The following is a 21,787-nucleotide window of genomic DNA, read 5'->3' on the forward strand; positions in this document are numbered from 1 at the left end:
AGAGTGTTTCAAATGCCCAGGTTCCAGGCAGGGCAGGCTGTGTCTGTGCACACAGCTCGGCTCAGCCCCACTTTTCTCAGAGGAACCAGGGCACAAGGAGGGAGTGACCTGACACGGCACCCAGACACCGAGTGCTGGGTGTCACTGCTCCGAGGGCACGGCACACAGCGGCAATGGCACGGGTGACAGCATAGAAACACTCAGCGAGACCCCACAGCATCGCTCTGAACTGAAAACGGCACAGGCTACCAAAAAAGATGGCATTAATTTTACACAGTTCAACAAATACAGCATCTGCAATGAAAATATTATACCCGATCCAAATACTCATTGTTACAGGGACAAATACAGCATCTGCAATGAAAATATTTTACCTGATCCAAATACTCATTGTTACAGGGACCAGGCACCGTCAAAACTGAAAAGTAAACAGTTAAACACGTTTGGCTATAAACTGTGAAGAGGGTGCTAAAATGTATTCATGCTTATTTACCAACATATGCACTGCAAACGTGTCACCGTAACAGCTCCATAACCTCACCATGGTTTGATGAGAAAAGGGTTGTGTTGGTTGGGGTTTTTACAGTACTGAAGCTCACAATTATTTATTAATAAAAATAACTGCCCAGAGAAGCTGTGGCTGCCCAATCCCCAGGTGTGTTCAAGGCCAGGTTGGATGAGGTTTGGAGCAGCCTGGTCCGGTGGAAGGTGTTTCTGCCCATGGCAGGGGGATGAACTTTAGGTCCTTTCTGACCCAAACCATTCTGTGAATCCAAAAGGCATTAAACATTTTTACACTTCAGCCAAAAACCAGTCAGCCTGCTAACAAACATCCAGCAGTCAAGTTGAAATTGAAACTTTTGGGTTTGCACATTTGAGTCAACAGATCTTCAACTGTAGAACTATTTTGTGAATGCTTAGGAACAGAATATGGTATCTGCTACCTGCAAAGTGATGGCAAACCTTAGTTTTACCCTTAGGATTGTATCAGCAATTCTTATAGGCAGCTACAACACAATTCCATACTGGTTCAGTCCATTTACACAATCTCATATGCACAGCAGATGCAGTAAAATATAGCAACAGTTTAGAGCTTTGGTTTCTTTTACAGAAACTTTAGTTAAATCTTGCCCACACTCTGGTATTTAGAATCAGACTTTCTTCTATACCAACATATGTTTGGCACAGCAAATGTGGAGCATCAGAGAGGCAGTTATGACTCCCTGATTCTCAGCTTGTTTTTATCCCTTGGCTCTGCTGGCAACAGCAATGTTGTGCCTGCTTTGCTAACAATCGCTTTGGGATCCTGAGGCCCTGCTGGCTGGAATTACCCATGGATTGCCATCTCCTAACACACCCCACGCCTGCAGAGGGAGAGAAGTGGCAGAATGGGAGAGCAGCCAGGTGAATTGCCATCAGGCCAGCAGCACTTTTCACCACCCTGATGGTTGCTCAGTTTGCAGGACTCAAAGGCACTGCTGCTACTTCACCGTTATGTGAATCACAGCTTTCTTAATTTGTATTAATTCATTAATAAGCAGCAGTACTGAATTCACAGAGCTGATACAGATCCTGTCCTGTTCATGCAGAACAACACAGAGAGCACTGACATGGAATGCTGAAGGTTTGTAATCTGCCTGCACTGAAATTTCTTTCCAAGGGCCCCACCATCACTAAGCTGCTCTGTGGAAAGGAACTCAACACCAGCAGGGCTGTTTGCTTTTTGCATGAGCACCACTGCAGAGCAAACACCAGACCCCAGTGTCAGAAGCTCCATTCACTTCAAGAGGACAGCTGAGATCCTTCTGTCCATGTTTTCCTAAACTGGAGCAGATTTAGTCACTTGCTTTGTGATCACACAGCACAGGTACAGGTCACCCTGACCTGTGCAGGTCTGTGCTGCACACAGCAGGAACCAGAGCAGGTACAAGTGGTGAACAGCTCACACTGACAGAACATTCTCTTTGTTCTCTGGGTTCCCCAAAAATCCACTTGTGGAACAAAACCAGGCCCTGATGTCAGAGCTGCACTGCAGATAATCCTCTTCATGCTTTTTTCCCCTGCCAGCTGACTGACAGCAAAAGGCCTTTTTCTCTGTCTGCCTTATATCCACCTTAACTACTCAGGACAGAATGAAGCTCCTGACCAAAATTTAATCATCCCAATCAACTTCTGCAATGGCCAGTGGCACTGAACAAGCTCTCAAAGCACTTCTTCCATTTTTCTACTTCATGCCAAGTAACCCAATGTTATCCAGTCCCCACCATATTCTGCAGCAGCATCTGACTGCATCACAGAAATGAAGCACCTGTACCATCTAATCTTAAAACCATCTGCCCTGAGGTTAATAGAAATGTGTAAATACCATCTAAGAGCTAATCCATTCATACTGTTTTATGTGATCAACCTGCCTTTAAATGACTACACATTTTTAGACTTTTTTCATTTTTCCTTGAAGCTCCTGCTGTAGCAACACAAGGGCATTCATTCACAGCTGCTTGCACTGCCATGGAATGAAGTTTTCTTTCTTATTACATGTGCCCTGTGCTGAGGGCTATGAATGAGTGCAGCAGCTTCTCAGGATGCACATTTTCACAGACCCCAAGCACAGAGTACTACTAGAGGAATATGATGAATAATCAAGTAGATTAAGTGACCTTAATTGCTTACTTTGACACAACCAGCAATTAAACAGCTTTTAAAAGCTATCAGGAGCCATCCATAATCTTTTTATTACAGCAAGTGTCCCAGGCTTCCAGTGAGATTTGATTTTCAGTAAACAAAATCCTACAAAGTTAATTGTCAGAACCACTTCAGTAACATTCACATGTGATATAACAAAATGAGCCCTCCAAATACCAGACCCTGTGCAACTGAATGAAGAAAGATTTCCCATATTAATATCCCTATACCTCACAAGCACATTTTTTCCTTTCCCAAGGTGAGAAGCCTCTTGTAAGCAGTAACAGCTTCCTCCAACAGAGCCTCAAACCCACAGCCACATTTCTGAGTAATCCCAGGAACTATCCTGGAGCTCTTCACATGCTTAAATTTAACAAGGTGTGTAAAACTTAGCAGGACTCGTGCTGGGATTCAGTCATTCTCTCCCAAATGCATTTTGGTCAACGGGAAAGTGTTAAAAAAGCACTGTGTAATTGCTGCAAAATGTGGAAAACAGCAAATGCCTGGCATGGTGGGAAGCTCTCCAGCTACACCCAGCCAGTTTCTGAAGTGACTTTAATAATAACAGGAGAAAACAAAGTACTGTACCTCACATGTTAGCATTTCTTTCCTTTATGGATGACTTTCACACCTCTTTAAGCAATAAAGCTGTAAAGTGCAATTCTCTTAAAAAACCTAAGACATCCAGAACACATTTTTTGTAGGAAGAGCAGGGAGGAGGGCAAACAGAGCTACCTGAGCTCCACTTGTTAACGTGCTATTGACCTGGGAGAGAAGGGAAACGAGCACTGCACAAGCCAAAGCCACCCAGGGCTGGCCAGCTCCTTTGTGGAACTGCTTTATTATCCTTTGCATTCCAGCCCCAGGCTGCCTGCTTCCTCACACAACCCAAAGAACCACTCAGCACTTCTTCCAAGTGCAAGGCAGAAAGCTTCTGGCTCAGCACTCACTGCCACAGAGGAATTGCTCCTCTCCAGGTGGGGAAGCCATCCAAAAGCTATGAAAAATAATCAGGCTAATTAATTCCTATCTGCAAAGAGCAATTACATAACTGACCTCAAGCAGTTCGAGGAGGTGAGCATGCTGGAACTTTGTAGTGACCAAAGGGATAAAGGCACAGCCCCAGATCCTTGAACAGAGAGCATCCCCTCCACTCTCCCAGGTAATCACTCTGAAAGGAGTGATTTATTTATTTTTTTTACACTGGATTTATTTGGTTTTTACCACCAAAGGATTTTCAGAAGCTGCAGCAGCAGTGTGTGTTAACTGGAAATGCAAACCCCCCCTTGCTTTGCAATCCAGCCCTGCATGACCCAGAGCTTTGCCAAAGAAATAGCTCATTATTCTTATTTATTATAAGAATAATAAGAATATATTATTATTATAATTATTCTTCATTATTCTTCAGGTTCTAGTTTATGTTTAAAATTGGACCTGGTGATTCAAAAGCACTGAAGTTTTGTTACCCAGGACCAGATCTCACCAATGCAGCACTCACTGGATTGAATGTTGATCATTAGTAACTGCTATCAGTTATGAGCCACAATTCTACTGCAAGAATTTTCTCCAAGTTCTTTTGCCTTTTCTGCAATGGAATGTTCATCCTATCTCTTTGCTGGATCAAGAAATGTACAGCAACTCTTTGAATTAAAATGTGAATTAAGTACATGAAACATAACCAAAGGTAAATCAAAACCAGTACCAAGTGTAAGCTAACAAGAATCGATAAGAAAAAGAGGCTTTCAAGTATTATTTTCATGACAGAGCCTTCTAATTGAAATTTGTTGTTTCAGCATGTGAGAAATGAAGTTTTTATCAAAATCAGTTTGGTTTGGGTTTGTTTTAAAATCAATGCTTTTTCCTCAGCCAACAGAGCCAAAAAGAAAGTAACAGTGAAAAGACATATTTTCTTTATGTCTGTCTTTGAAATATTTCTTACTGTGTCCAACAGGAAAAGTGCAGAACAAAGCAAACTTCAGAAGAGAATTACTGAGATACTGAGGTATGAAAAACTATTACACAAAGGTTAAGAAAGTGCAATTGTTTTCACCAGAGACAAATGTTATTGAAATCATGTAATAAGGCAAAAGCACTGTGAGAACAACCTCATGTTCTATAAACAGATATTGTAAGATGCCTAGAAAGAAAGTGGCTGAATTCAAAGCACACAAAGAAAGATCCTATAAGGAATATGATGACAGCAGCACTGCTTTCACATCCATATAAAGTATTTAGCATTGGTATTTTTAATGTGTAGCCAAAGCCTGAAGAACTTAAAATAGGACATTTTCCATCCCTGTTAGGAATCCTCCAACACAAGAACCAACCTCTGTTCTCTGTTTATACCAAAATCTACCAAGAGCCAGTCTTGCACAGCTGTATTTGTAACACTGACATAAGATGGAGCTGCTTGAGAATGCCCTTCCTGAAGACAAAACAAGATACTGAAGTACATTCAGTCTCAGGTTTGGCTCCAAAGATTTTCTCTTTTTCCTAATAAATCTCAAAATATTCAGAATGGTTGTCATATTTAATTGCTTTTTCTATGATACTGAAGGAAGTTTACAGCTAATCTTTAAAACATAAAGCATTTAAAGTTTTGATAAAAGAGAGAGAGAAAGTCACACTATTGTCTTCTTTCTGGGAGGGGAATATTGAACAATTGCTGTTTAGAACCATTTAGGAAAAAACCCAAACAAATGTTGTGGTGAACAGATTCTGTTTGAGTCCTGTGCAAATCATAAGGTGTTCAAGCAACCTCCAGAAGGGCAAGGGGAGAATACAAACATTTCTGACAGGAGAGACAGGAATCTTTTCAAAATTCAGGCTCATGTTAACATGCTTTGCAATACAAAATGGACAGCACAGACAGGTCTGAGATTACCTTTTAAAAAAAAGAAATATTGCCCAAATATCAATACCAAAGTCTTTTCAACACAGGGAGAGAAGAAAAAAAATCAATGAAAACCAATTTCTATCTACTGCAAATATAGAATATTGAGGCAGAAAGATGTCACTCACTTCTACATGTTCACCTGAGTGATGCATAATAAGCACTATAAAGGTGAGACCTTTGGGGAAAACAGAAGCACACATGAAGAAAAAGGTTCCCTTCAGCAGATATTCAGAACACCAACACTCAGGCACTACAAAACCTCAATCAGGAGCAGAAAAGTGAAGCTGAGTCTCATCAGTCAAAGGCCACCACGGGGCTGTGTTAGGAAGAGCCAGCAGAGCCTGTGACCAGAAGCTACTGATGCTCAGGGACAGTAATTACTGACAGATGTTCAACACAGGAACAAATCTCTCTGCTGAGGACTTGGGTTCTTCAAAGCCCATCTCCTCCACCTCAATTTATTCTGCTAATTGAATTAGCCAGTGGTTAATTTGATACTCTGTTTTCATTTCAGTCTCAGAGAAGGAATGATGCAACAGACTGTATTCCAAGCACCAAATTATCAATCCACCTTGTGATGAGCACCCAGAGTTTCTCAGCAGTGTTTCCAAGTGCCCCCTATTCCATCCAGGGCCTTCTGTGGGGCATCCCTGCTGCCAGGGGAGCTGAATGTTTGGATGGTGACAGCACTGAACACAAGAGGGATGTGGAACCCTCTGCTTGTATTTGTTCCAGTCATTGCAGTCAGCAACACTCAGTTTTTCATTGCCTGGTATCAAATCACTGAGTGAGGTGCAGAACTGGGCTGAGGAATCACAGAATATCCTGAGCTGGGAGAGACCCACAGGGATCAGCACAGCCCAGCTGTGGCCCTGCTCAGGACACCCAACAACCCCACCCTGAGCTGTCCCAGCTCTCCTGGGGCTCTGGCAGCCCTGGGGCTGTGCCATTCCCTGGGGAGCCTGGGCAGTGCCCCACACTCTCCTGATGTCTGCAGGAAGAATCTTTTCCTAATTTTCAACCCAAACCTCCCCTAACACGTGGCTAAACAAAACAAATCTCAAACAACAGAAGAGCAAAGTTTGCTCAATAGAAATCATGAAAAGAAACATTTCTATATGTATAATTAATATATAGACCATAATACATGACAATTTTTAAATGCACTTAAAGCTTTTCTGAGGATAGACTGCAGCATTAGAGAAAAACAGCAACATGCATCAAGTACACAGCAGAGCACATTCCACAGCATCAGCTACAGGACTACAGCACTTTTTTGACTTCTCACAAGCTGTTTGTGCCACCTGAAACTTGCAGAGTGCAAAAGCTTTGCAGATAAAATCCAGCCACTTTCTACCAGGATTCCTAGATAGAAATAAAACCAGAAAGTGAGAGTTTAAAATTGAGTTGAAATATTAGTAGGTTGCAGCTCACAAACACGTTGCCCTTTCTCCCAAGGACACAAACATAAAATCAGTCAACTTTCACACATCACCATTAAAGTTTCTAACCCAAAATATATTTGTAAAGCACTATGAAATTTAGAACCTGGCTGTAAATAGGGCAGCTGTTTTTGCTGTTTTCTTACACAAGCCCTGCCCTGCAGATTTCTGTCACTGCCCTGGGGCTGGTCAGTGCTGGGGATGGCTTGAGAAGCTCAGCAGTTCAACAGCTTGATTAGTGTGTTGGCAGGCTCCAGGATTCTGATGAATTTTTAACTTTCTACTCATCAGTTTCAAGGGACTATTTGTATTTTCCCTCATCAGATCCCTAATGGCACTTTCCACTCAAATTGCCTCTATTTTACTCAATAAGGCTGTTTTCCTCCCTAGAAAACACTCAGTAAGAAGTTATTTGCAGCAATCAAACAGATCATTGATGTAAGCACAATTCTGCAAACTGACCTGTGACACATCATTCAAGTTTTTGTCATCTACTGATACAGAGCTCTGCAGAAATGATTTTATTTGCAAGTTTGGTGCCAGTGATGGTTTCCTGCCTGACCTTTGAGCCTGACCTTTTTGTGTTTTACTTTCTGCAGCCTTTAAGAGAAATGTTGCACAATATAAAGGTATTTTTCTTAATTCCAAAGCAGGGGCCTTTGGCTCCCTCTGAGGTTGGCCAAGCCCTGAAGGCAGCATTAGGAACTGAGTTTGTGTCAGTGTGACAAAACCCCAAGTACAGCAACTGTAGGCCACCACCTCTGAGGCTTTTCAAATCTCCTAAAGAGCCCTTGTACAACAAAATGTGTTTCTGTGATGTCCCATGATTTATGCACTCTCATTCTTTGATTTCTGCTCCATTTTGATTAAAGAAAACAGCAAATACAGGTGAGAACATGCTTCCTATAATTAACACCAGCATCAGTCTTCAATTTCTTCCACAGATAACATTTTCCCCTCAGTTTATCAACTTTTTTTGGCAATCTGTGATTCTGTTCAGTCTTTACACAACCCAGCCATGTAAATGCAGCTGAAAATCTCATTCCATTAATTTTCTTCCTTTGTAAGAAAAGACTGAAAGGCAATTTTCCCCCAATAAAACAGTTGCAGTAATTGCAGAGGCAGGGTTTTAGGAGACAAGAGGGGAAGAAAAACATCACTCACAGCTGTAACTGAATAAACCAAGATTAGGATGGATGGAAGTAGGAAAGGAGAGAGAATCACTGGACATCCAAAAGAGACACATTTTTGTATCTAAAAATATTCTTTTCTTCCAATTCCCAATACAGAATTTTAAACACAAAACTCACCCTCTCCTAGAACACCTGATGTCATCTCACCATTAAATACATCTGCAGTTTGGAACTCACCTTTGCTGTTTTACACCACAAAGGTCTGATATCAAGGAGAAATCAAAATTTAAAACAAGTGAATTGAAAACATCTACTAAGCATCCTCACAAACTTTTTTTTCCCTCTTAACACCTGGTTGGTTTTTTTTTATTAGGAAGGCATGAGGCAGAATAAGCAAATGAAAAAAAAAAAGTTCCAGAAGCTCATAATTTTAAGTTAAAACCTTAATACCCTATTTCTAGTGCTCAATAGGCTTTAAATTTGTCACCAAAAATAGGTATTATTTGCCTAAGATCCCAGAATAACTTGACATAATAATCTGAATAGCTGTGCTCAGTGCTTTTCTGCATGACTACAAGGTGAAAGGTGTTTCCCACCACAGATCAATGTTGAGCCCACAGCTCCATCCCAAGCTTGCAGTGCTGCTGGCATTTCCTGGGCTTGCCACTGGTTCCCAGGCTCACAGCACCTCCCTGGTGTGACAGAACAAACCACATGAAAGCAGTGACAGGAAGAAAAAATCAAAAATCAGAAAGTCAAAGATACCACCCTGCTGAGGGTGTGTTTAGGTGAGTTCCTGGTTATCACATGCACTCAAAGTGTGTCAGAGGCTGTGGGGAGCCTGGAAAGGGAAGAGCAGCAGCAGCTGTGGGAGCTGGAACATGAAGCCAGAGCCAGAGTTACCCTGGATAGCCTGGCAGCCCTGCAATGGGTCTGACAGAGCACTCTGCACATTCACAGAGCACTTCTAGGCTTCCATCAGGGATCCTCTTCTGGCTGTGGCTTTTGGAAGCCATCCTAAAAAAGAAGAGCAAGTATTTTATTCCTGCATTTCCTCTATTTATTTATCATTCATCAGTCTTGAAATAAAGTTATGCAAATCCTTATTGTATGATAAGACTTGTAAAAAATGCTGATTTAGGATTATTTTGGACAACAGCTATATGAATTCCAGGAAGAGTTTTTTTTCTACACAGTTACAAAACACAACTGCAGCTGTCTTAATTTATAGCAAAGTTCACAAACCTGGTGAGGTATTTCTGCTCAAATCTTACCCAAACTCCTATCTGCAAGCCCACACAACCCACTGAATCAGCATGTTACAGACAAGAATCATTTTCACCTATGAGAATTACCTACTGCACCCTCTCATCTGCCCTTCTGGAAAAGGAAAGGAAAGACAACTCACTGGAATATATTAAATATGTTGCACTCTATTATCCCCAAGTGCTTTTATCTAATTTGGGATTTAAACCAGCACAAGAATTGTCAGAGCTGCTCTGTAGAGATTCACTTTAAGTCATCCCAGACCAACAGCTGAGTCACAAGTTAAACATTATTGTACCATACTCAAAGCCAGGTCGAGTTTATCTTGTGATGGAATTTTTAAATTCCAAAAAATCCTACTACAACAGGATTGTATTTTTTGCCACTGAAGATAGGAACACTAAGACAAGAAGTGCTGTGTTCATTTGAAAAATAGGTCATGTCAAAAACTGCTTTGAAATGTATTATTTAAACAAAGCTTACAAAGAGTGCTGAAATTCTTCTGCTGAAATGTCTTCTGATGTCTGCACCAAGGCTGACCAAGGAAGAAGGAGCATACAGGAGGGGAAAGAAAATTGTGCAGAGAACCAGGAAGAGGCAGGATGAGATTTACCAGATATCCCAAGGATGTGGAGATCAAGAACAGGAATACACACTAACTTGAGAAAACAGCCTAACAATTACTTCATCAGCTAGATCTAAAAGATCTAAGCCCAACGTGTTTTTAGGAAAGCACATGGAGTTTGTCACTGAACCTGACTGAGGCCAAAGTGGAACCATGTTCAACAGCAACAGCCATCCATACAAGAGACCCTGGATTTGCACTCTCTGCTTACTGCATACACACTGACCAAAGAATTCCTGCTACTACAGACAGGAGTTGTTTACAAACACACAACAGTAACCACACAAAAAAGATTACTTAACACAATGCCTGCAGTCACCTCACTTCAGACCATATTCTCTCTTAAAGCCAGAGAAAGGTCTTTGTGACAAATCCTAAAGCATCTCCACATGCACACACTGCTACCTGGTACAGACAAAGCTGTTCAAATCACAAATTGTCTGTATTAAGTTGCCCCCATGAATGTATTTTAAGGGCTCCCATATCTTAAGAGCCATGGATCAGGACTGTGGCTACTACAATAATAGTAAAAAAGAAAAATGGAAAACAGAAAGGCAAGATGAAATCATTCCGGATCCTATGTTTTAAGAAACAACATTTCAAAATTCTCTAAAATAGCCAAGTTCTCAGAAGGCCAAGCTCTGAGTAACCTGATCCAAACCTGAAGTCAGCCCTGCTTGGAGCAGGGGGGATGAGATGACCTTCAGAGGTCCCTTTCAACCATGTCAGTTTAAGGTTTCATAAAATAAACTGGAGAGTGGGGCTGTGTGTGTACACACACAAAACCACTTGTTCTTTATTTCTAAATGCCCTGGGCAGTCTCTGATACAGCTCCTGTGAACACTGCATCCAGAGCATGGGCACACACAGCACTGAGCAGAGCAGGCTGAGTTTGGCATCCTGAACACAAGTCTACAGAAAGAAGCATTGCTCAGTGACCTGAACGAGGTGGTGAACATGGACCTGCTCACACTTATCAGCTCTTCCTGATCTCAGAACCACCCAACTGATCTGTTCAATCCTCAGAGCTGTGCAACCACAATCCTCACTGCCAGGGCTCTGAGTGCTGCAGTGCTGAGGAATCTCTGGAATTCTAAATGAAATTAATGCTTCTGCTGAGACAGGGGAAAAGAGAGGAACAGGACACTCAAACCAGAGACAGTGCTCAGCTTCACCATTCCTCTCTGACCCACACTGCATTTACACATCTCCAACTGAAACTCCACTTCTCCAGCCTCTGGAATTCCTCCTTTGATGCATGCTCCTTCCTGCTATCCACTGATCAGTGTTCTCAGCAGTGACTCATGAGAACATGCTTAACACTACACACAGCTGAAACTTGTTTGGGGTGTCTTGATTTAGAAGCCCACAGCAGGGTACAGGACATGAAAGCCTCTTGCAAAAGTAGTAACAAGCATCATCATCACACTGATGATAGGATTTCATCCTATTAAATCACACAGATGATCATGGCTTAGAAAAGTCCTATTTCATATTTAAATTTTACCACAAGATAAAAGCCATGATGTTCTACTCAGCCTGAAGAATTCAGAATAAAACCAGGCTCCTGCCTCCCTGTTACATTGTTAAATATTAGGCTTTGATGCAGCATTCCTCTTGACTGACTGATCAAGCTTTCCAGACTTACAAGCATTCAGAGTAAGAAGAGCCAGAGAATTAAACAGCAATTTGAACTGCTAAGAAAGCAGGGCATTGAAACACTGGTTTTAAGTACCCTATTCCAGTATGTCCCCTCAGTTCTGCTCCCCTCTCCAGCAGGTCTGTGGTGATCTAAAAATCTCCTTATTTCACCAAGAAATCTGCAAGAGCTATTGGAAACAATTGTTCCTCCAGTTTTGTAGGGTTTTTTACTACAGAAGTAAATCAAAATATAGGCCAGACTACCTTTCCCCAGCAAGACACAAAGTTTTCAGGTGATACCACATGATGGGAGCTAAGAGCACAACTGCAGTTACTGTGATTTTAGAAAATGGCTTCTTGCAAAGGCTAAGTAATGGAAGATTTAGTTAGTACCATGAAAAGCAGTGCATTGTAACTTCAGTTCTTTAACTAATGGTTAGAAATTTCAGTTCAGCACAGAACAGAACAGCCCTTATTTGGATGAAGTTTCCCAGTTTATGCATGTAAGTACACACATTTCAAGAGATTTGATAGAGCCACAGTTCTAAGGAAACCAACTGGCACAGTAAGTCCACTTCACAAACACAAAACAAAATCTAAATTTGGTGGTTTTATAGCTACTTCCTCTATAAATCCCTACAGAAAATTCTCACATTTAACATGATAGGTTTATGCCCTAAGTATTCAGTATTGCCAACAGCACAACTGATGATTCTGCTTTAAGTAGTTCTCCTAAAGTACATTTTTAATGTATCAATGGAATAAGAGGGTAAGTAATTCTTATGAGTTTAGTTCTGTAAAATTCCACAATTTTTATAGACCCACAGGAGCAGAAAGCCTTCCTTGGCCATTTTGACTAAAGCAGAGCCACTGCCCATCATATCTATCAGAGGAAAGAATCTTGTTTCAGAATCATTTCCATTCACCATGCTGCTAACTTTACTGGAAAACAGCAATGATCATGTTCTGCTCTACAGAAATGAGATATTCAAAAGTGTATGCTCATAGAGCAACCCAGATATATCATCTGTCACACTGTAACACTACAAAAGGAAATGTTTACAAGTCTGCTTTCTCTTGATTTTTCTTCAGCATGAAGTGCCAGTGTGATGAGAGGTTTGGAGGAAGCCTTAGTAAGGGATGAATTGTACCATATTCCAGTACTATGGACAAGAATAATCATTCTACCAGTGATTTACACAGTGAGTGCAACTCAACAAATCAGGTACTGGCAGTATTATTCTACTTGCATAACAGTAAGTCATTAAATAATAGAAATATTTGCAGTGTGCATTTAAAAAGGCACAAGAATGAGGTTAAACTGGCTGAGAATATGCAGTTGTGGATTCTTCTGATCTTGAAGCCTTTGGAGGAAAATGTAACAGAAGGCTGAGTCCTCTTCCCTCCTCACTGTAATGACACCAACAATTGGAAATCTGAGAGCACAGGAAGACACTTCACTGAGCACAAGTGCCAGCAGTCACACTTCACCCATGAGCCAAACTGAGTTATTTACATGAGCCATTGTTTGGTCAAAGAAAAATCTGAAAGGTACAGAGCAAAGAGAGAACACAAATACAGAAGAAGTGGCATTTTCTTTTTGAGAAAGTCTCAAAAAACTGCCTTCTCAACTTCTCAACTTTTCTTTTTAATCCATCTGCAAAATGGAGCAAAATCCATTGTTCATAAAGCAATATTGAATTCAGATACTTCAAAAGCATCAAGATAATATTTAAGAGCAACAGCAGTTTCTTCCAGCTTGGTTAAAAAACTGAATGCAGAGTACAATGATCTAATTAGGGGAATTTCTCCCCACAGAGAGGCTGTTCTAGTGTAAGCTGGTGTGAAAGCCCAGCTGGCTCCAACACTGTAAGATCAAGACCTGAAAGCTTATGCAAGTGTGTGGTTAAAGAAAAAAAAGTTGAAATCAGAACACTGGAAGTTTCTGTGCTTCTGATAACCATCCACTGAGTACCCTGAATGCTGCACCAACCTCAGCTTCTCTGTTCAAAACCTTTCCAGGATTACTCACACTTGGTAACTACAAAACATTCAGAACCACCAACACTGTTGTGTAGAGCCTCAGTTCCTGACAGTGCTGCACTTACTTCATCTCTGTTACAGAAGAAAATAATGAAGATGCAGCACTTATCAGCTCATGTATCAGCTGCTGTGCTATCAAAAGCAAAGCAAGACATCAAATGATTCAATCACAGAAGATTTTAGAGAAGCACCAGAGTAGCTGATCTCAATTACTCCTTTTTTCAAAGGCACCAACACCATCTACAGTCCAGCATTTTTACCCACCCAAGGCATCAATCACCTGCACAAGTGCCTTCCAACACATGGGACATCTGTTCCCTAAAGAGAAGCATTCCAAGAAACACATTCAGATGGAAGCACACTTGGTGCTGACTACAACTGACACTAGAATATTGTTTCTATCTTAACCCTTCTGAGTTTTAGATAAAATGTAAGGAATTCAGTCATTAAAATAACCTACAAAAAGTTATTAAATTCTGACTCATTTTAGCAATACCATGAGCACTTTGGCTTCTCCTCTTTTGTTGCCCCTCAGAGAACTCTGCACAGACTCTTCCAGGGAAATAATCCACTCCACACACTTCAACATTGACAGAACACAAGAAAACTTTAGGTAATTGAGTTTAATGTGCTGTTCAACACAACACAGAATTTCACACAACTTACAGGAATTCTTTACAGTTCACAATATCCCCATAGCAAAATCAAAATGGGGTAAAAATTGCCCCTGTATTGTTATGCAAGAGCTGGATTTTCTTCTTGCTGCTCACCCTGAAAAGCAACACAGTAATAACAGTTACAATATGATATTCAAATAGCTAAACATGAAATAAGTTTATTTTGTTTCACCATGTCTAGGAAAGTGAACTCCCTTAATACAATCTCCTAGCCTGGAAATAAGAGGAAATACCACAATAAGTGCATTTGTGCTTTTCTATGTGCAATACCCATAAAGAGACCAACATCTCCTGTTTTATGGTATACAAACAGAGCTTTCACTACAGTGAAATACAGACCAGCACTCAGCATTACAGTAAATTATTTGTCTGACACTCACCACTCAATTGTCTGTAAGGAAAAGCTGTGTGACATCCCTTTGAAGTCACATTAGTGAAACAACCACAGACTGTGGTTTGACAGGGCTGGGGGTGGTTGTTTTTAGTTTTTTCTTTTTTTTTTTCCCCTTTCTTTAATTAAAAACAAACTATGAACACTAAAGATCAAAAGCAGTACATGCAGAATCTTTTAGGCCAATTAAAAATTGCAACAAGTCAAAACAAGGCAGTGAAAATTGATTTGTTTGAAGAGAACAGGAAGCTGTCCTACCAAGCAAGTTATATTTATCAGGCTTTTTTTTTTTTTTCCTTTCCTTTTTTCTTTTAAATTTAACTTACACTTTCCTGCTTGCTAAGAAACTCCTCAGCTGTTCACCTTGGTCATGGTAAGTCTGTAGCATTTACAGCTTGCTGGACCTTCCTGGAGATGGTTTATTTGCTTTCCAAGGGAATTGCACTTTCCAAGTGGACAGGAATGCCATGGCTTTTCACAGAACACATTGCTCAGGATGAAGAGAAGTTCTGCAGCACAGAGTCTGCCAAAGCCCCACAGCTATGAGGAAAGCTGTGCAGCAAAAATCATTACAAAAGGAGCTGCCAGGGCCAAATTAGGAGAGAGGGGGACAGGCTGAAGCCTCCCACAAAGCTGGGGCTTCCCAAGTCAACATTTGTTATTTACTGACACCAACTCATCCTACTGCACACTTGAGCCATCCTCTCTGAACTGCTCTGACACTTCTGAGTATCCATTTTGGATTTGTATTGTTTCATTTTTACTGAATTGAGGAAAAAAAAAAAAGACACAGTCCATAATCAAATCCCAAGAAAGTCAGTTCATAGAATCCCAGAATGGTTTGAGTTGGAAGGGACCTTAAAGATCATTTTGTTCCAACTCCCTGGCATGGGCAGTTCTATAATGAGAATTTGTCTTTTTAACACAGTAAAGGAATTTTTTAATCCATATCATTCAACTACTACAATAGTAAAAGAATCTCAAATTCCCCAAAGCTTCCTCAAAAAATCCTGTTCAACTACTTTGGTTCATTACTTTTCAGCGTTAGAGCAAATAACATATATTTAAAAAAATATTGTTTATTATCTGCTTTGACAGCTTTGCAATTGTTACATGTACACCAGAAAAAGACTTTTAAATAAGCTTGGTTAAATTCCAAATGTTAAAGTTAGAAGTTAATAACAGAAGAAGCACCAGAGAAGGATTGATTGTCTCAGAAACCTCACTGGATGTGGGTTGGTAACCCTTCCATTGGCTTTGCCCTGCCAATGCCCCTTTAAATCAGAATATCTGTACATTCCTTCCTTCCTGTTCTATCAGCCCACCAACTCCTCACAACAGCCACAACTCAAAAAAACATTCCATTTCTTCCATTGCACCTGGCAAGAATCTACTTGACTCCCCCACTGCTCCTCCATCAGCTCAATTCTTTACAAGAATTCTTTCTGCTGAAAGCCAACCTCATCAGGCTCCAAAAGCAAGCCAGAAACCAATCATTAGGCCACCAAAGAAGCTGAATTTAAGTGTTGTTCCTCCACTGTCTGTGATGTGTGCAGTCCCTTAATAGCTAGTGTTTAGCCAACCTAAAATTAGACTCAAGAATAAGAAGCCTAGAATACAACAGCTGCTTTATGGTTATTAATTCAAATACAAACAAAACAACAACAGGAAAACATGACAGCCAAGAGCCTGGAAAGCAGGAAATACCCACCTGCATCTCCTCCCTTCAATGGGAAGTGCAGTGCCACACCTCTGAAAACAAGAGAGAAGGGTGCATTAACATAAACACTGATCCTTTCTGAAGAAAACTCACTGTTTTCTGTTTGCCCAGATTTCTAAAAACACTGAGTTAGCAATTGAGTTTGGTCCTTTAATATGCAAGCTCAGCTACCAAGAGGACTTTGGGCAGCTGATTTGACCCCTGTATGGACATGCCACAGCCACCAAGGCTCAGCACTCCACCTCACTGCTCTCCTGTGAGCCAAGACAAACCCAACAGTGCCACCACTGAGGTGGGCTTCAGACACTGAAACACAAACCATTTTCCTCATGGTGAGGTTATACAACTGCTCCTGGTAGGAAATATTCCCTGGAATAACCCAGCATGCCCTAGGATGCCTGCCTCAATGAACTCCTCTTATTTTTCACTCTCCTCATTCTTAGGCACCTGTTGCTCCTTAGCCTTGTACAATTACCACTGTGTACATGCCTGATAATCTGTCCAGCATTTGATGTGTTTGGTGGGATTTAGAACCTTCACACTGATATCATGAGACTGTTCCAAAGCCTCACTGCCTTACCTTTTAGGGCAATGAAGTTGTTTTCATACCAAACAATTTTTCTCAATATTTCTTGCATCTCAGAATGCTTAAGTAAGCAATCATTTAAATACAAACCCTCTGTCTCACCTGTACCAAATCAGTCCCAGGGATTGTTACTGCTACACTCCAAACTAAAATTATAGTGCCAGAGAAAAGTGCTATTTTGAAGAATGTACCTGAATTTTTCAGCTTCATCAGCACTGGTGTTTATTTGCTCCTGACCAACTTCCAAGGATTCTTCTCTGCCATAGAATTGCTTTCCAAACCCCAACTTGTTCACCTACTATAATCAAAAGTAAGAACAAAAGATATTCAGCATCTTCAATTTATCTAAAATTAGCTGTATATTCTCCTATTTGTACATAACTTTTATCTCATTATTTTTAAATGTCAGCTACAGCCCTTCAAGTGGTACCAAGAAAAATATTTTATCCACCCTTCCCAAGCAAGGAGAGGACAGTACTAAGGTTCCATCTGCTGCTATTAAAGGAGTGTTGGCTGACAGTGCTCTTTCTTCCTTCCCAGAGATCCTTCTCACACCCTCAGAGAAGGGACAGAGCAGAGCTTTTAACAACGGGTTGTAGCTGTCATATCTAGAAATAAAAAATGCAATTGGTGTCAACACTCAGAATTATTTACTTCCTATTAGCAAACAGGAATATCGTGGCAATCTACTCACATATCCAGTAAAGTAAATCCCTGCAACTTCTGAGTCATTTCTGAAATCCAACTTTTCCTTGAGCATCAGCTACCGGTCAATGTGATCTCCCACATAAATCCTTGTTTCCCCCCTTCTTCTATCAAGACTCTTCTTTCTCTTTTCCAGAAAAGACAACACGGGGGGCCTTCCACACCTGTTTGCTGGCAGGGACATGCTGAGCCTGAAAATAAAGGAGAGGCTTTATTGAAAGGCAGCTCAGGACAACAGCTGGTACCTCAGCAGCACAGCGAGGACTGACGGCCGAACACCTCTGGCTCCTCGCAAGTCAAGCACCCGCTGCAGCCCCGCACCGGCGGCTCCCGATCCGTGCCCACCCGCTCGGCTCTTCCTCCCTCGGTGTCTCACCGAGAGAAACGGCGGAGAACCGGGCCGCTCCCAGGCGGGACACGGCGAGGGACTGCGGGACAGCCCCGCACACCGCCCCTGAGGGGACAGGAGGGGTCATTCCCCCCTCACGGTGCTCCTGAGGAGAGGAGATGCCATTCCCGCCTCACGCCGCACCTGAGGAGAGGAGGAGCCATTCCCCCCTCACACCGCACCTGAGGAGAGGAGAAGCCATTCCCCCCTCACGCCTCTCCTGAGGGGAGGAGGAGCCATTCCCGCCTCACGCCGCACCTGAGGAAAGGAGAAGCCATTCTCGCCTCACAACGCACCTGAGGGGAGGAGAAGCCATTCTCGCCTCACAACGCACCTGAGGAAAGGAGAAGGCCATTCTCGCCTCACAACGCACCTGAGGGGAGGAGAAGCCATTCCCGCCTCACGCCGCACCTGAGGAAAAGAGAAGCCATTCTCGCCTCACAACGCCCCTAAAGGGAGGAGCCATTCCCGCCTCACACCGCCCCTAATGGGAAGAGCCATTCCCGCCTCACACCGCTCCTAACGGGAGGGTCCACTCCCGCCTCACACCGCCCCTAACAGGAGGGTCCATTCCCGCCTCACACCGGTCCTGGAACAGACACATACACAGATACACACACAGACACAGACGTTCCCGCCTCGTGCCACCTCTGAGGGCACGCCAGCCCCTCTCGCTGCTCCGCAGGGAGGACAAGCGCACCTCACACCGCCCGAGAGGTGCCCTCACAGCGCCCCTGCGGGGTACGCCCTTTCCCCGCCGCCATTCCCTTTTCCTCCCACGCTATTGTCCCGCTGCCCCCGGCGGGGTGGTCGGTCTGTCTGTCGGTCTGTCTGTCTGTCTGTCGGGGTCGGTCTGTGGGTCCCTCACCCGTCGCGGCGCCACCACCACCAGCAGTGACCGGGGTAAACAAGGGACATGCGACAGGCGGCGCGCGCTGATGGCGCCAGGGTGACGTGAGGGACCCGCCCTGCTTTTAAAGAAAAAGTCCAAAAAGGATTTTAAGTGTTAAACCAGGACAATGACTCGAAATCAGTCCTGATGGAGCAGCCAGTGGCGCTCAGGTAAAAACTGTTCTCAGCCCTTCGCTGAAGCCCAGAGGAAGAAATAACCCAGCATGTCTTTTTTAATATTTGTTTAATAACAAACTTCAGTTTCATGTGCACAATAAAAAAATCTACTGTTCTCCCAAGCAGCAATTCGCAGGATGAATATCCGACATGCTGTGTGGTTATCTTACCTTCTGAAAGGCCGGATTCAAAGACAAAACTAGAATTTTGCTCTGAAGAACAAAAGATGTTTGAAATGCGACCTACCTGTGAAAATGCTAAATCAGTGACACCGAGAGAAAGAAAATGCAGTGAAAATTTGCAATCCTTGTTGTTACAGTGTGTTCCAAGAGTGACACATACAAAACCTGCATTCCAGCAGGTCTTTGGCACCTCCACACACTCCCGCTGACACAGCCTGTGTTTTAAAATAATAACTAAAAACTCAGACCAAGTTAGCCAGCAATATTTGGATAATTTTATCTAAACAAGAGAGGGACAATCATACCTGACAATTTTAAGGAAAGCGAAGCCAAGACCTGCACTCTGACTGCACCTTGAGCAGTGTAATCCAAGTAACACCAAAGTAGAATTCCTCACGTTTATTGTTCGCTGCTGAGGTTGGATGATTCATCACATTTAAATTCTTTCACATGAGCTTCCCAACTTCCTTATTTTATCTGTTACGATCTCATCTGAAGAGAATTAAAAATTTTTATCTGAAAAAGAAACTGAATTATGCTATGTGGTACCTAACATGCAATAAAACAGGCAGAAAACATGAAGTTAAAAAAATAAAGAACAGTCAATCAAACCAAGAAGCTGAAGCATTTTTACTACAGAAAAGTGGCCTCTCTAACAATATATTTGTTTCATGTTTCCTATTTTACTTTCTCCCCCTCACCATCTGCCTCTGTTCTGCTTTTTTCTTTCGAAAAGCACCCACCTTATTTAGCTTCACTCACCCCATCACAGGATTCAGGCTGAATTAAAACAAAATCCCCAGTGCCAAAGCCAAAAAAGCACTGCCTCTTCATAGAAGACTTATTCCATAAAGAGTTATTCCAAAAATAACTCCCCATTTTCTTACAGGAGCTGTAGATCTTTAAGAGAAGCAGTCCATCTCGATTCAGTGCTTTGCCACGCACCCTCTAGGCAAAGGAACTTGAGCTTTTTGGCCCCTGGTAACTCTGGGTGGTACCTGTGCCTTCAGTGCTGCTCTTTTTGTCCAATTTCTGCCCTGTTCTTTTGGTAGCCAGCACTGAATCCCACAAGAGTGAGATCCCGTGGTGTGGAGAAAGAAGGTGAATTACAGAACGTGCAGGAGCTACTCCTTCCATCGTGGAATCACCTCAGCAATGCCCAGGGGGATTTGCTGTTCTGTGGAGCAGAGTCCCACTGCTTTGCTTAGGAACACCCTGCATGAAAATAAAACCATTTTGGGGAGACAATCCTCAGAGGGAAACAGTGAGAACTAGAGAATGCCCATCTTTGATGTGTGTGCCATGCAGGGGTCAGGAGAGCCTGGCAGTGCCAGAGCCGGAGGAAGCAAAGGATAGTGAGGAGAGAGAAGATGAAATACAAAAAGTACTGTGAAAAACGCCAATCACTTGTTTTTAAAATTTTAAAAGTTTAATTGTAATAAAATGGTTATAAAAATAGTAATTCAATTAGAGTAATAATAATTTGGACAGTTTGGATTAGGACAATATGAGACAATAGAAACAAAGAGTTATGGATGTCCAGGTACCTTTTCTGGGCAGTATAAGCCTGAAAAAGGACCCACATTAACAGAGGATTAACCCTTAAAAACAATGATATACCTATTGCATATTCATACACCTCATAGATGATGCATAAATTCCATTGAAACACAGGATTCTGTCTGGTCATCGTCAGCTTCTTCCTCTGAATCCTAATGGGGTATTCATGGCTGAGTGAGGTGGGAAGAAGTTCATTTCTCCTGATAATGGAGCAATAAATTCACTTTGTCTGAAAGATTTAGGTATCCTGTAACCACCATCTTTGTGTGAGTCCTTTCTTTAGAAAAAAAAAAGTATTCTACATAACATAGTTTCTATTTTAACATTTTGTTATAACCTAAAACTGTATTTAACAGCATTACTTTCTAACACAACACATATAATATTCATTTTAATGTTTGCAAAAAGCCAATCATAAAACACGCATTTTTCACAGTACTAACCTGTGGCAGCACCACAATCTGAGTCTGGAGGCGAGTCCCTGCAGGGCAAGCGCTCTCATTTGTGAGTCAATTCTCTGCAGCAACCATGGTGAATTTGTTACTGCAGGGAAAACTTCTGGGCCCAGCTGGGGTCAGCCCTGAGCCTCTGGGTGTCTTTGGAGAACGTGTTCTGTGCGGGGCAGAGAGGAGCTGAGCCAGCTCAGACACCCTGCCAAGGCACCGGCACCTCAGTGCCCACCCTTGTGCCTTCAGGGCCAGCAGGGCCTTGGCATGGGAGCAGCAGGAAGGAGTAAGGGGCCCGTTGTTATCCTGGCTGTGTCTCTGGGGGTCCTGGGGGCC

At 42.3% G+C, this 21,787-nt stretch overlaps 1 long non-coding RNA gene across 9 annotated transcripts; it reads right to left on the reverse strand.

Moving 5' to 3' along the window:
* Positions 1–14,316: 14,316 nt before the first annotated feature.
* Positions 14,317–19,053, reverse strand: LOC129127923 (uncharacterized). 9 transcript variants are annotated; one of them, XR_013184734.1, is made up of 7 exons: positions 18,896–19,053; positions 18,569–18,606; positions 18,378–18,453; positions 17,797–17,998; positions 17,294–17,710; positions 16,508–16,548; positions 14,317–14,499 (listed from the first exon to the last, which is right to left on the reverse strand). It is a non-coding gene; the product is annotated as an uncharacterized LOC129127923 (long non-coding RNA). The 9 variants fall into 9 exon arrangements; XR_013184732.1 differs by lacking the exons at positions 18,378–18,453; positions 18,569–18,606 and having other exon boundaries at positions 17,294–17,400; positions 17,554–17,710; XR_013184733.1 differs by lacking the exon at positions 18,569–18,606.
* Positions 19,054–21,787: the final 2,734 nt, after the last annotated feature.

Source organism: Agelaius phoeniceus, chromosome 19 (assembly GCF_051311805.1).
Source record: "Agelaius phoeniceus isolate bAgePho1 chromosome 19, bAgePho1.hap1, whole genome shotgun sequence".
Taxonomy (NCBI): Eukaryota; Metazoa; Chordata; class Aves; order Passeriformes; family Icteridae; genus Agelaius; species Agelaius phoeniceus.